At 43.3% G+C, this 16,368-nt stretch overlaps 1 long non-coding RNA gene across 1 annotated transcript in view; it reads right to left on the reverse strand.

Moving 5' to 3' along the window:
- Positions 1-13,111, reverse strand: part of LOC142559826 (uncharacterized) — a 234,727-nt gene extending 221,616 nt beyond the window's left edge. The window contains exons 1-2 of the long non-coding RNA XR_012823255.1: positions 12,906-13,111; positions 8,002-8,378 (exon numbers count right to left, since the gene is read on the reverse strand). This is a non-coding gene — a long non-coding RNA (uncharacterized LOC142559826). The remainder of the gene's footprint in view (positions 1-8,001; positions 8,379-12,905) is intronic.
- Positions 13,112-16,368: the final 3,257 nt, after the last annotated feature.

The raw sequence follows: 16,368 nt of genomic DNA on the forward strand, positions 1-16,368 counted from the left end.
AGTGAATGATTTTCTTGGTTTGACGCGGCGCATTCTTCTTCGGCGTTGGAAAACTAAAGCTACTTGTTAGCCCTTGCGCAGGGGTCGATTGATGCTCGCTGACGCTCAGGCGGAAATCTCATTTCGGTATATGTTAGTGGTCAACTTGGGTAACTGGGTATGTGTCACTGGGTAGGCGCCGCATTTCAATGAACCTCTTTCACGCAAACCAGGGTCATTGGGCTCTTCTATAGCGTCCCGGTGTCTTGATGCCCGCCCTTTGTATTTCGTGGCCAGCTGATAGAGCGACCTGGTACCTCGATGCCCGGCCGGATAACGTGGTGACCAGCAGTTCAAGCAGCCTGGTGCCGTAATGCTCGCCCTATGGATCTGGAGGGCAGCTGATATGGGGACCTGGTATAACGATGCCCCCCACGCAGACCGGATGTCCTGCTCTTCAAGCTATATACATGATGCCTTGTTGCGCGCATTGTAGAGCTGCCTCGAGGCTGCGGATCAGAAGATCACGCGCGCGTAGAACCACAGGTGGCAAAAGTTGTTCCTATCACAATTTCTTTATAAAAAAAACAAGCTGGACAAGTTGTTATTTAACATACGAATATTCAGCGTCTGTGTTAACTTCGTTGTTTTCACGCTGTTTGATTTCTTCCGTTACTTTTTATTTAAAGATAGACTTCACTGCAATAACAGACGATGTAGCCTGAATCGCTATCACAAGTTGATTTCGTATTGGCCGCCACTTTGCCATTGACCGTGAGTGTGGTTGCACGAAAGAGTGTTCGCCTACTGTCGTGAATATCTTTAGCCTTCAACGCGTGAACGCAACTTACGTCGCTTTTTTGAAGACATCGCTATTTGTATGGATCAATGCTGGCTGCTCCTTCACGTAGGCCCTCCACGTTGGTTTTAGTTCAGACAGCGAGGGAACGAGCAGCCTGGCCAAGTTCCGCTTACTATAGCAGGCGAGGTGAGCACAATCCTTACGACCGTTTTGAATTAATTACGCTTAATCAACTTATGGTGCGGCAACCACACGAAGTGCCTTCCGCTGGAAACTGCTGTAACTGCTTTCTTTTTAGTGCTCGTGAAGTTGGAGTAACTGTCGCTAGACAAATGCTGTTTGTTCAGGGCAGCACGTCCTCGAATTTGATGTCGCGTAGTTGAAAGAAATAATCTTTTCGTTCCTTATTCCGAAACATTCAAAACTTCCTGATACAGTTTTCTAGGAATAATTCAGGTAGGCTTACATTTGCTAGCGTTTCACGTAGTTCTTACTTTTCTCGTGGCAGCATCAGCGGAGAACAATGCAGACCGAACGCAGATGTTATAATATATTTGAAGCTAATCATTTTAATATACGCTATACAATTAACGGCGTTGCTCACAATTGTTTAATTTCATTCAAAGCAACACGCTAGCTCATGCAATGTTTATGCAGAACATCCATCTCGCACAATTGTTAGATCTGTGCGCTATACCGTTCAGAGGCTATACTGAAATGCAAGCACCACATAAAGTGGAATGCCCAGTGTGAGCCGTCTTCGTAGCGATCTCACGAGGGCGAAAGCGACATGGCTGCCGGTCAAGGGAAGAACGCCGACGGCAAGTGTGGCCACAGAGAAGTAGGTCACGATTGTAATCACACGTATTCGGGACATATTCAGGGAAATTGTAATTTTCAGAAAGCGCGGTTCTGAAAAAGCATGTAAGGCCACAAGTGGTCACGTACCCCCTGCTATGGCGGTTACGGGCTTATGTCCCCGTGTATCTCAAGAGCGATCGTATCAATACGCGAACTAATTTTCTAGGCGTTTGTGAAGACCACATTAAAACGAGGAACAACCGCGTTTGCCTTGCCTATGCTGCGCAAGAGCAGTGTATATCGTAAAACTCTATAGCGTTCCGTTTCCACCTGTGGCCTCTTTTTGTGGACGATCCTTGAAAGTTTTCTTTGTGTGAAATATGTACTTTGTTTTTAGTTAACTTCTGTTTGTAGCTTTCGGGAACTGCGTTTTTATTCTATTGTGCCGTCCAACCTTAAGACTTCATCCTGTACTCCAGCTATTTTGTTAAATGTTGTTGACAATGTATAATAGTAGTAATAGTAACAATAATATTCAACGGCGGGGAAACTATAAAGAGTACAATATTACGAAACAATGACGTTGACATGATGACGTGATGATGACTGTTATCGGTGACTTGACTGCTGTGGCAGAAAAAGTCCAACTCTCAACATCTACAGCGCGAGCAGCAGCACGTGCTGTGGAATGCTTATGGTTTACAACTGCTCAGCGAGTAGCCGCTTTTTGCCTCTTTCGTCCGTTTTCGTGGTTGGTCGGACTCGGCGGGTAACTCTTCGTTCATCCGTTCTTTCATTCCTTCCCTGGTTAGTTCGTTGGTTGCACAGTGGGTATTTCGTGCTTTCTTTGGTTCGTTCATTCGATCATCGTTCAGTCCTTCATCAGTTGGCTCGTTCTATAATTCGTTTCGTTCGTTCTTTCGCTTGGGCTATCCGCTTACATTGGAAACGATCGTCGATGGGTCTACACAATTTTTTTTTCCTGCGACAGCACCTAAGTAGTCATGCCGCCAAAGTGAGTCACCATGACACAGTCGTCACATCGATGCCGTATTGCAATCTTGTGGTTGTTGGGCTAAGCATGTCGGTGTTGTCATCTACGTGTCAACGTGTCAATGTCGCTGCGTCGTCGTCGTTGTCGTTTCCTTATCCCATTGTCTTTGGTGTTGTGCTGTCTTCGGCAAACCCCTGTACTGGTTATGTCTTCGCCTTCATGTAGGCGGCATAGTCAAGCTTCGTCGCATTCAGCAACACCGTTACCGCCATGTCATTGTTGCGCCGCGGTCATGTTTGTGACATCATCGTGGTGTTCGAGTTATCGCTTGTACCGTGACGTCCGCGTCATTTTTGTCGCTCAACGTTGTCTTGTCGTCTTCGTACCATTGTCTCTCTCGCACGGGTACACAAAATGTATTGCCAATAGGATGAAGCGTCCGGTAACACAGTGCGGGGCGATTAGGGTTCGAGATAGGTAGCCATGCAGGTAGCTAAATACACAGTGAAGGATACTGTGACCCTAACGTAAACCACATTAGCAATATAAAGGAGAAGCTTAGATAAACGCACACCGCTGTCAAAGATAGGCCTATATAATTTAATGCGAAGCTTTTTTTGCTTGTCCTGCCATGCTTGTCGTGGTCACGTCAGTTGTTCGGCCGGTCAGTATGTCGGTGTTATATGTGCGCCAAATGCAAGTTCCAGTGAGTGGGCTTGTATAACCCTTGTAAGCTCATCGACAAAGTAGTGCCTAAAAGCGCACCTCTGTTATTTGTAATAAAAGAATAATTCCTACATAAAAACTCTTCATATAATATAGGCACACAGTTGCACACATTAAAGCACGTGGACGTCCTCATTCATTACAATCATTCGGTTGTTTGATATATCTGATATTTCATTAAATAACCTATTCGCTATGTGCGTATCGGTATGTGCCAATTCTCGGGCAATCCTCCGAATAACTCTAACTAGCGATGAAGCTACAAGGGCCTTGCAAGGCATGTCCCGGGCAAAAGCTGCAAAAGAAGATGGAATAACAGTCGATTTATTTAAATATTGAGGATATGTTATGCTTGAAAAGCTTGCGGCCCTTCGCGCTCAGTGCGTCATGATTTCAAATGTACCAGAGAGCTGGAAGAATGCTAAATATATACGAATCCATAAGAAGGAAGACGTTAAAGAATGAAAAAAAAAAGGCCCATCAGCTTGATTTATACGTTGTATGAAATATTCAATAAGATAATTTCCGATAGAATTAGGGCAACACTTGACATCGATCAACCATGAGAACAGGCTAGCTTCTGGAAGAGATATTCTACAATGGATCCCATCCATGTCCTTATCCAGATATTTGAGAAGCCTGCGTAGTACAATCAACCTCTATATATAGCTTTCAACCTCCACCAACCTTCATCATCTATATCAACCTCCACCAATATCTTACGGGTTGTTGGGAGATTAGACAGACTGTATTTACAATGTATATACAAGCATAGTGAGTGGGGTTGAGATGGCTGACGAACAACACGCAGCAGCCAGCGTCTCGCGATCTTCTTCTTCCTCTGTCTTCATTTATCCTTCCGTAACAATATTATCAAAAGCCATTCTATTCGGTAGACGTATCAGCAGTCCTGAGGCGTTGCATAATCTAGATTTGCAGGAAGCGTACGTGAATATCATGGGAAATATCTACAAATTCCACAACTACCTTGGTTCTCCACAGGACAACTATAAAAGTACCTATCAAGAAAGGAGTCAGACGAAGACGCATAATCTCTCCAATACTGTTCACTGAATACTCAGAAGTATTCAAGCTATTAAACTGGCAAGGCTTAGGAGTGACCGTCAACGGCGAATATCTCAACAACCTTCGTTTGCTGATGACATTGTCCTTTTCAGCAACACTGGGGATGAAATTTCTACAAATGATTGAGGACCTTAACCATGAAAGTGTGAGTAGTGTTGAAGATTAATGTGAAGGATGCAAAGTCAATGTGCAATAATCTGACAAGGAAACAAGAATTCATGACCGCTCTCAGTCTGTAGAGTTTGCGCAGGAGTAAGTTCATCTAGGTCAATTACTCAAGGGACACTGATCATAAAAAGGAAGTTTCCAGAGGAATAAAAATTGTGTGCGATGCATACGTCTGGCATTGACGAATCCTGATTGGCAACGTGCGACTGTCGTTGAAAAAAAAAGTGTACAATCATTGTGTTCTACTGGTGCCAACATATGGGGTAGAAACTTGGCTGTTAACAACGAAGCTCATGAACAAGTTAAGGAGCGCGCAAAGACCGATGAAACGAAAAATGTTAGGCGTAACTCTAAAAGGCAGAAAGAGTGCGGCGTGGATTACAGAGCAAACGGGAATTTGAGATACTATAGTTGACACCAAGAGAAAAAAAATGGTGCTGGGCAGCCCATGTAATGCGCAGGGCACGTAAGCTGTGGGTCATGAGAATCAGCGATTGCGTGCTAAGGGAAGGGAAGCGCAGTCAGAGACGACAGAAAATTAATTGGGGTGATGAAATGGGGAAGTTTGTAAGTGCAAGTTGGCATCAGCTAGGACAAGACAGCGTTCATTGGAGATCGCTGGGAGAGGAGTTCGTCCTGCAGCGTACAAAAAAATAGGCCTCATACATAAAAACAGAGTGCTGCGGCTGCTGTTGTTGATGATGATGATGGTGATGAGCTATTACTTAAAGAATGCAAAAAGTAAAAACGCCCAAATATCCATCAGCTTATTCATTTCCTGCCAGAGAACAGAAAGGCAGGTGACCTTGCATCTCAACTGGCCTAAGTAGGCGCGGAACGATATTTCCAAGATTCCGAATAAATGCCAGTGGTTGAAAGCGAAAACGCAATAATAAATACAGTTCACCGATGGCGGGCGTAAGCGGGGCTCATCGCACTGTCGTTTCCGCCGCTAGAATAGCTGTTTACGCAGCCAATCACGAGGCAGACGCTAATGAAAGTGGCGATGACTTTCGTGACCGCGTTAGACTTACTGGACGGCATCACGTGTTAGACTTCTTTTCGTGCTCAGGACTGCGCTTTGGACATCGGTTTACACAGTGGTCTAGTCCCGCATGAAGGGAGGCTATGGATGTTGCTCTGGACATTCAGAAGATACGCTATACTGTTCAATTCACCATCGCTCATGGTGTGATTGGCTCAAAGGGCGGCTGCGCCATCTGATTGTCCGGGGAAAAATCACGTCGGAATTAGAGAACATAGTAGAGTTCGATGGTGTCTAGATGAGCAGCCCAAGGCCTCGAATCACCACGTTTCTTTTGCTGTGCTTGTGCCATACGCTTGTTATGCTTTGCTTTTTTTATGTCGATCATCGCTACCGTGAACGGCCGGCATGTGGTGGACCTGGTCGCGTCGTGCACCCACCTGTCGTGCAAGGACGAGGCCGGTGCTTTGTGCACCCTCATCAGGTTCACCGTGGCCTGCTACAGCAGCCAGAGCGGCAAGGTGAGCTCATCGAAGACGGGTCTTCGATGAGCTCACCTTGCCTTGAAAGGATCGTAACTTATAGTGTGGCGTGAGCCACACTATAAGTTACGATCCTTTCCGATAAAATTTCAGATGTCGGATGAGGGAAGACTTCATACTTCATGTGGGCTGCTTCAATGGCTATAGTCACTGCTACAGCATCCCTGCAGTCTGTTTTGCCTATTAACTTCGCATTTCCACTGTGCAGTGTCCAGTAAAAATTAGCCTGAAGCAACATATTACGGCGTCCCGCTTGATGGCTCAGTTGCTTAAAATAAAGCTGCAGCAAAATGAAGGAAAATGTGATCGCCCGAGCTCCTCCCTCATCGATGCGGGTGCAAGCCCCGTCGGACTGAAGCTGCTGCGCGTTCTTTCTAATGCGCGTTCTTGCTTCATAATAATTGAAGCTGCACATTTTATAACAAGGAGACGAGAATGACTAATACATGGCTGCAATTAACGTGGGCCTAGGATTGGCTCAAGTACATGAGCCCACAGACTCAACACTGGCACTAATCTAAACGCTGACGTTGAAACGCAAGGCTTAAACAGGATAAATTTGCAGTTATGTGTCCTTTAGGGCAATGAAATTGACCTTTCATATTTTTGACTCAGTATTCCTAACGTTTTCTTTTACATATTCATTACCGTTCGTTGGTAATGACCCTAGAGTTTCCTAAACATTACTGGAGGTAAATTTGGAGACAAATCAATGTTGTAACCACGAGAACGTTGGTTGCAACATTGATTTGTCTAATCTTCTTGCTTGTTATCGCAACAGTTCTTGTTACACTACTTATTGTGCTTTGAATTTATAAATTCCAAACACCCAGTAGTTTTCTAAACGCCGTAAGGCAATTAGTCTTTCTGCAAATCCGTAAAAACCGCAAATTTTGACATTTTGGATGCGATGCTTTGTTAAAGATGATGTATTTGCAAAGACGTGAACTCGTTTGCAGCGAGAAGGATGAAGTTACGCAAATATATATTTACTAATAATCATTTATATGCTATGGTGCCATGCCTGCCGCACCGCACCACGGGCAGCTGCCGCAGGCATTAACACACAACAGTTCAGTGTGGTAAGTTTTGTAGGAAAGTGTGATAACGACCAGTAGACTTGGCAAAACGAGCATAACTTATTATTGCGGTCGTTTTGACACGTATATACATTAGGTCCTGTATTGTAACCCTGTAGGTTTTACCACCACTCGCCCATTGCTACCATACAAAGTTAACAAAGTAAGCAACATGTTTTTCTGCATTACTTCGACCATCCCTGTCTTCTAGCTCGTGTATTCCCAGAGTATGCTCGACTCGAGAAACAAATCCGCCACTCCAACCAGTTCAGTACAGCGCCGCCATTCGGCCCAAGAAGACGCTACGCTACTCGACAATCGCCGTGAGGCGTTCGTGAAGCGGCATCGATCGCTTCTGTCAATGGATGGCGCAGACATCCATTTTCCCCAGTCGATTTGGAGCTGCGTTCTAGGAAAAGAAGTAGAAGGGGCCCTAATGGAATACATTAAGTCGAGGTAGATTTAAGAAATAGTTTGTCGGTCTCCATTACGTAACTCAGCTGATATTATTTGTTGAATATGAATATTAACCAGGCATTTCGTTTAAAGGTGGTGCAAACTGTACAGTGGTCAATATGAACGAATGAAATGAGATAATGCAAGTGCATAATCATCGGGTCATATTTTTTCTGTTGGAATGCTGGAACTCTTTTTTTTTTTGTTAAAGGTCTACAGGAGTGAGCGTGAGGGGCTTGTCGCACATTTCCACTATCTCTCGATGTGCGTCAGTTTCAATGCATCGCAGAACACAAAGTTCAGGTGACTGGATGATCAAGTTTTAGCTCTTAGCAGTTGCTTTCTTGTCTTTTCAAGCGCGGCGTACGAGCATGTCCGCTCACCTGGATGCCGTTCCGCCGTAAGATCACCTGACCCCGGCGCAGTCGTACACGAGCTTCGCCCCACCGGCGAACTTGACCATGGCGAGCTGCTCGAGTGTCCCGTGCGGAGGCCACACCCACTGTAGCCACGAGGTGACCGTGGGACCTCGTAGCCGCCGCCCAGGCAGAACACCAGCGCCACCACGCCCAGAAAAGTGGTCGCTTGCTGCCACGTCGGGAAGGTCCATGCCGATGTCTTGGCGACAGTCCGCGTGGTCAGCAGGCCGACCAGCGCGTAGTCCACGTCGGGGCCAACGTTGCGCGTCTCTTAACGCTCAGGCAGACCAGTCATGGAATCGGTGGCAAACATGTGCACTACCGTAAAGGCGGTACGTGAACTGCGAAGTGAATATATTTTCAGAGTTAATTGTGGGCAGGTGAGCTAGAACTAAGGTAATAATCTAGGGAACTATGGCATAATGTTGGTTAAAGTGACAGAGTTTGTGGGGATGTCATAGTTTACGCGGAAAGTTGTGCGCTGTCGTGATCGCAGTGGCCGTCGGTGTATAATAGGATATCTGAGGACTTGCAGTACCACAGTTTGAGAATCAGTGTCAAATGCCATACGCTTCATCTGTAGAGAGACTGTGGAAGTTGCTTGTTAAGTGATAAGGTTAAGAACTAATTACAAAGGAGGCACAAACTACAGTAGATACCCAATAAGATAAACTCAAAAGGAACCTGAGAATCCGTCTATATATTACCAATGTTTGTGTAAACAGAATGAGTGATTCGCAAAACTCGAAATCAATTTCTGGTGCACCTAAATATTCATAGCACAAAATCAATGAAACAACAATAAACACGAAATGCATACGTGAAAGAACACTTTGTAACGTGCAAAATAATGTGCACTGTTACTTGAGCAATTGAATTATTCTTGCTTGCTAGCCCTGCACTACTTTGTGCATTGTCACAAAAGCGATTTCGCCTATCTTGCTCAGAAATTATTCATGCCCTCTTGTTGTTGAAACGAAAACGCGCCCAAGTATTCAGGCCTTTATCAGTTATATTGTGTGTGGAGACCGCTGCTTCTTGCACCTTATGGGCAGTCTCCTCGACATAATTATCGGTCTGCAAATGCACCTTGAGGACCTTCTCCAAGAATATTTCTATGGCACCAGCTATGGTATCAATGCAGCATTATTTATTTTATTTAAAAATACCTTACAGGCCTCAAAGTGAGGCATTGAGTAAGGGGGGCAGTACATAGAAAGTACATAGAATATATACATCTCTACACCACATCAGTTTACAAACTACAACCGCAACTGCAACCGAGATGAAAATGAATTATATTTAGTTCACGATTCACTAGGGAAAAAAGTAAACATAATAATAAGGAGGAATAAATCACACTGATCGTTATCAGTGAAGTCGTGTAATTAACAAGTCCAGAGTGTTAAACAGTATTAATGATTAAATAAAAGACAGAAAAGTTACTAACGCGATACTCCAATGGAACAGTAAACATAGCGAGATAACGGTAATAATGCGACAATAAGCTGTAAAAGTTAGTGCAAGTACAAGAAAGCATTGTGCGACAAACGTAAAACTTCACATTTCTTTAATCATGTATTCAGTCAAGGCATCACGGAATGAATTGTAGTTGGACCGACATGCAATGCTGTCTGGGAGCGAATTCCATATTCTGATAGCACGAGGAAGCAGAGTAATGGAATGCATTTGTAGAACCGTAAAGGCGGGCATAGCTGAAATGATTATGAAGCCTATGTGACATGGAGTAGGGTCGTTTCAAGCATGCGGGTGCTCGAGTGGGGTGACGGAATTTGTGGAACAGTGATAAAAGGGCAATATCTCGGCGAGTGCTTAAGGATCGTAATGAAAGCTTAACTTTTATTTGTGTTACACTAGAATGGTAGCTGTAATCGTTTATGATGAAGCGGCTTGCTCTGTTCTGGATCCGTTCTAGCGTTTCAATTAGGTATTTCTGGTGAGAGGACCAAATGGGAGATGCATACTCGAGCTTGGGACGAATGAGAGTTAGGTAGGCTAGCTTGTGAACATTTGAAGGATCATTTCTTAAGTTGCCGCGCAAGTACCCCAACGATTGGAAGGCGTTAGCTGAAATGGATGTCCAAGAAAGATTCGATGTGAATAGAAATATACTTACATTGTGTAGCCGTTGTAACAGTGTAATTATTAATATGGTAGGGATACGGTGAGGTTGCCAACTTCCGGGTAAACGACATTAATTAGCATTTTGACGTATTTAAAGTCATTAGCCATTTACTGCACCAGCTATTAATTTGTTGAAGGTCTTGCTAAAGAACGAGATGGTCATCTGAATTTTTAATTGGGCGATAAATTATGCAGTCGTCGGCGAATATTCTTATGGTGGAGGACAAATCTGGCTGTCCACAGAAACGGCATTCATGTAGCAATGACACTTTAACAGCAGGCATCAGTGGTGTCTAAAAAAGGTTAGCTTAAACAAGCTAGACGGTCACGTTAAGTACGCCTTTTTCCCCTAGAGTATGTGCCAAACAATCTAAATGGTGGCTCAATATAACTGAACCGGGTTTGTCTTAAAGGGCTTTTGCTGTAGTACACCAAGAAATGGCCATGGCTTTTGAAAGGATGCGAGCTTAGAGCTTAAAAAATAGTGGCAACAAGGACATATATAATATTATTAACTCAATTTGTATGCATGCACACTTGACTCTTTAATTATTATAGTCGAGGAAACGGCCATAAAATGTCACCGGCTACTGGGAGGCTGCAGTTAGGCTACACATTGAGTCCCAGTGTTGAAGAACAACGAGGCAAATAAAAGGACAAACACGGTGTTGCATAGGGGATTTTAGTGAAGCGTTCATCTAAATGCAGGCAAGAGCAGTCAACATCATTAAGAATTCAGTGAGAAGCACGCACAGCACTGGGACTGCCACAACTGTCAGAATGCAGTATATATGTGGTGTGGATCAGCATTGACGGAGTCTGTGGCCAGAAGACAAAGTGGATTAGTCTATTCTTTTTCCAGGGAGCTTTAATGCAGTGTTGATTAAAATGAACTAGTTTGCAGGCCTTTTGCCGAGAAAGCCAGCAGCACGACTTGTCTGTCTTGCTGAATGAAGCAGTTGACGTGTTTGTTGCAGATTGAGGTCTCCGTGACAGGCACCAAGGTAAGATACGTGCTACATAGCTTCTGGACTTTGACTCAGCAGCCCATTTGGCATCATGGAGTAAATCGCAAGCGCGAGCTACAGGTTATGCCAATATTAGAAAATTTCGAATTGTAGTTTTGAATATTGTCCTATTGATTCAGTCTTCAAATTGAACGAGGGTGGTTGCTTGGGCTAGTTGGTAATTCATGATCAAAAATAACGTACAGCGCAAAGGACCAGGACAGCGATAGACGACATACACAGCGCTGTGTATGTCGTCTATCGCTGTCCTGGTCCTTTGCGCTGTACGTTATATTTTTCTTCAAATTGAATTGTCTTTCATCCTAAGTACGAAAATATTTCGACTATCTTTCTAGTGCTTTAAATCGTCAACTGTGCGATCAAATGTCATATTCGAGGAACAGTACGGCAAAGTTCATCACCGCAGTCAATTAGGCATGCGAGTGAAGTTACTCAATGTAGCAGGCTACATCGCTCGAGGAACCAGATTTTGCCGCTTTTGACAACTGAATAGTGTCGAAGTTGATAAAAAAAACTGATAGCTGAACTTTGATATGATGTATACAATGGTATTGCACAGACTTTATTTGATATTTTGTGACACGGAACACCTCGCCAAACTGATATGACAGTTTGGTATGACAGTTTGGTGTGACAAACTGGTATGATATCTGCGGTCTGAGCCACTGTAGCTGTAGCTGATCGGCACGCGAGTCAATTTTCACAACTTGTGTCAGATTGGTGGGAAAGCACTGTAAATGCACTTGTTACAATAGAAAATTTGTTTTATTTTCCAGCATGATACCACTCTCTGAGAGCCACATATAGCACTGTAGTATGCCAGCTATCCGTTTTAATGAAAACATGTTTATTAAAGATCTGACCTGGTAGATATTACAATTCTGTCACATTGGCTATTTTACTTAAAGAGCTACACACTACTTGCAGAACAAATTGTAGGGTGGTATTACTTAACGAAATGCCATGACTAAATTATGATAGAGTACATGTTCTACTTGTAGAATGCAGTCAGTGCATGTAATGAAGTAACGTTACTTTCACAATAACCCCTGAGGTTCGCACTAGAATTAAGAAATATCTGCGGTTAAATGCATTGATTATCTTCTTGAAACTTGTATGCACTCCATTTTCTGCATTGTTTACCGTGCGAACTGGAGCGCCAATGCATTTCACCGCATATTACTAAGAAATAAATATTTGCTCAAATATTGCTTTGTTCCTCTTCAGCTTCGATTTCTCACTTTAATCATGTGCACTAATGTCCACTAACTCACTAAATACAATACTAATATTACCAAGCTAAATTCACTAATTACAAAGTTAACAAGTAGGGGTTTGTTACAGAGTTAATATCACTTTGTAATTTGTATTGCAAGTATTGTCCATCTGTTCAAGTGATCTAGCCGATGGGGTTAGCTTGAGATATGTACCACAGGACACCTTTAGGTCAGCTTATAGAGAAATAGATAATCCTGTGTAACCAAACAGGGTGTTCAGTTACATATAACTCTATACTTTGAAGTCAAAAACATCAGTAATGGTATAAATCTGCTGCCATGTTCAGCATGCTACTGAACATTGTACTAAACGGAGGCTGAGTTATAACCTGAAGTTATAACCCGAAGGAATGTTTCCTGATAATGCCACACATGTGACATAGCATCAGGATAGGTGACACGGATACTGTCTTCTTACCATCTGTGATGACGCCAAGTAGATGTGACCAGAGACAAAGACCGAGGAATGCATAGTGAAAGCCGAGCCAATCCAAGACATGCTCCTGGTCGAGCCCCTCCCTTACATTCCAGAAGATGGCTCGCAGATGCACGGAGGTGTAGGCGCTAAGGAACAGACGACAAAAGAAGGGCGCAACGTTGTATTGGAAAGTAGAGGTCAGTGCCTGTCTGTGCAAAGAGAAAGAAACAAGGGAGGACACCAGAAGCTATATTATGTAATGTTTCTTTTCCTTCGAGTACATATATAATTTTATTTATGATCGGCATCACCCGTTGTAGAAAGTCGCTCAGTTGTACTGCTAGTGGCTACGGCATTGCGTTTTGAGCTCGAGGTTGTGTGTTAGATACCCGTGGCAGTGACCATATTTCGACAGAGGTGAAATGAGAAACACGCGTACTTAGGTTTATGTCCACGCTAGAGAAGCACAGGTGGGCAAAATTAACCCAAAGTCTCCCACTACAGTGTGCCTTATAATAAGATAGTGGTCACGAAAAATAAAGCTTCACAATTTAATATTTTACACCGAAGTTGTCTATGGCTAAGATCCTGGGAGTTTTTCGTGGCGTAACGTCGACAGAAAATTATCTATGGCTCATATCCTCAAAGGTAATGACTCATACCGCCGTAAGGCAGAGGCTACGAGCACTCAGCAAGGCGAGGCGAACTGCGCGTACATTTTTTGGAATCAGATACAACACATAGAACAGCATACGCTACCATAAATAACACACTCAAAACAAACACCGGAACCACATAGTTGATAAGGCGCTCCTTTGCCTACATGCAATGCGAAGCACGTAGCGCTTCAATTGTGTTGCCCGGTAATGATTACTGTTGAGAAAGCTGCCGCGGCGACGGTAACTTGACTGTAGCGTACGAAGCAGTGAGTGACGTTACTATACTTTCGTACGTAAAAGAACCCGCCTAGCAACTAATTTGTGTTGTGAAAGTGTTATGGGAAGGCAACGTAAGTGAGGACTACCGGAGAGCAACGTTCATACTAGGCGCGGCGAATTTCTCTTCTTTCTTGTCCACACTTTGTAGGTGCACGAAGTTGCCACGCGAGCCAAGTGGCAGGCCGTCGAAACATCTTAGGCTAATAATTAGGTGATGTCATATCAATGTTGCCAAGTGAACAATTTCAGCCTACATCGCGATGGGTACTCGTCATGGTTGTCGTTTAAGCTTCGTTGTCCAACCACCTTCGCAGCTTAGAGGGAAGACCATTTTTTCTTAGCAAGTGGTCAATACTGCTAGTAACAAAGGCTTAATGCCATGCCAGCCAATTATGGACCAAAAGAACAAAAAAAGCACTAGGCTTGTTACTTTATATTACCGCAGGATGCAAATGTCAGTATTGTGTTTGAGAGTTGATATTGGGCCAATCAAAGGCGTCAGAGCAAAGGCTACACCATGCAAATCACTAGGCAAAATAAATGCAAAGAAATTGTTGAACAAAAATGAAGTGTCCTTTCTTTGCATATCCTTGTTTCTCAGTACCAGATATAGCACAAGCTTCACTCAAACATAACCGATGCGTCTACAAGCAATGTTAACTTCAATTTTATGAAGATCTAGAATTAGCGATGAGAAAAGTGCGAACTCAGTATACTGTAGTAATGGGCGACCTCAATGCAAAAATGGGGGAAAAGCAGGCTGGTAACAAGTAATTGGCAACTATGTCATCGATTCTAGGAACGCCAGAGGAAAGATGCTGGTAGAATTCGCAGAAATGATTCAGCTGAGAATAATGAAAACCTTTTTCAAGAAGCATAGCAACAGAAAGTGGACCTGGAAAAGCCGTAATGGTGAAACAAGAAATGAAATTAATTTCATACTTTCTGCCGATCCCAGCATAGTGCAGAATTCAGAAGTGATAGGTAGAGTAAAGTTAAGTGATCATAAGTTAGTGAGGGCTAGGATTCGCCTCAATTTGGAGAGAAAGAGTAAAATTGGTCAAGAAGAAACAGATCAACCTAGAGGCAGTAAGGGTAAAAGCAGACAAAATCAGTCTGGTACTTGCAAACAAATATTCAGCTTTAGAACAGAGAGATGAAGACGACATAGAAATAATGAATGAAACCGTAACTAGGCTGGCTTCAGAGGAAGAAATTGAAGTGCGAGGCAAGGCACAAAGGCAACCACTAGGCAAGCTCTCCCAAGTAACAAAGGACCTAATAAGAAAAGACAAAGAATCCAAGTGTCCAACTCAAGAGAAGTTAGGATTCGCGGAGCTGTCAAAACTGATCAAGAAGGCGAAAATAAGTGATATTCGAAATCATAACGGGAGAAAGACTGAAGAAGCCGTCAGAAATGGACGCTGCCTGAAATCAGTGAGAAGGAATTTTGGCATAGGCCAAACCGAGATCTATGCACTGAAAGATAAGCAGGGTAATATCATCTGCAATCTCGAAAGTATAGTAAAAGCAGCGGAGGACTCAGGAGAACTCCATTCGAAACAGTAATGAACAAGATACAGACACTCCTCCTATAACTAGCGATGAGGCCAGAATGGCCTTCCAAGACATGAAACGGGGAAGAGCGGCAGGAGAAGATGGAATAACAGTCGATTTAATCAAAGCTGGAGGAGACATAATGCTTGCAAAACAGGCGGCTTTCTATACGAACTGTCTATCGACTGCAAAGGTCCCAGAAAACTGGAAGAATGCAAACATTATACTAATCCACGAAAAGGGATGTGTTAAAGAATTGAAAAATTATAGGCCTATTAAGCTTACTCCCAGTATTATATAATATATTCACTAAGATAATCTCCAATAGAATAAAGGCAACACTGGACTTCAGTCAACCAAGGGAACAGGCAGGTTGCAGGAAGGGATGCTCTACAATGAATGACATCCATGTCATCAATCAGGTAATAGAGAAATCCGCACAGGACAATCAGCCTCCATATATGGCTTTCATATATTACGCAAAGGCATTTGATAGAGTAGAGCTACCAGCAGTCATAGAGGCATTACGCAATCAAAAAGTACAGACCGCTTATCTCTATATTATGGAAATTATCTGCAGAGATTCCCCAGCTAACTTAATTATCCACGAAAAAAGGAGGAAGATACCTATAAAGAAAGTGGTCAGACAAGGAGACAATCTCTTCAATGCTATTCACTGCGTGCTTGGAAGAAATATTCAAGCTTTTAAAATGGGAAGCCTTAGGAGTAAGGCTAATATCTCAGCAACCTTCGGTTTGCTGATGACATTGCTCTGTTCAGCAACACTGCAGACGAGTTACAACAAATTATTGAGGACCTTCACAGAGAGAGTGTAAGAGTGGGGTTGAAGAATAATATGCAAAAGACAAATATAATGATGAATAGCCGGGCCAGGGAACAAGAGTTCAGGATCGCCAGTCAGCCTCTGAAGTCTGTGAAGGAGTACGTTTACCTAGGTCAATCAATCA

The sequence above is a fragment of the Dermacentor variabilis genome, chromosome 10, assembly GCF_050947875.1.
Source record: "Dermacentor variabilis isolate Ectoservices chromosome 10, ASM5094787v1, whole genome shotgun sequence".
NCBI lineage: Eukaryota > Metazoa > Arthropoda > Arachnida > Ixodida > Ixodidae > Dermacentor > Dermacentor variabilis.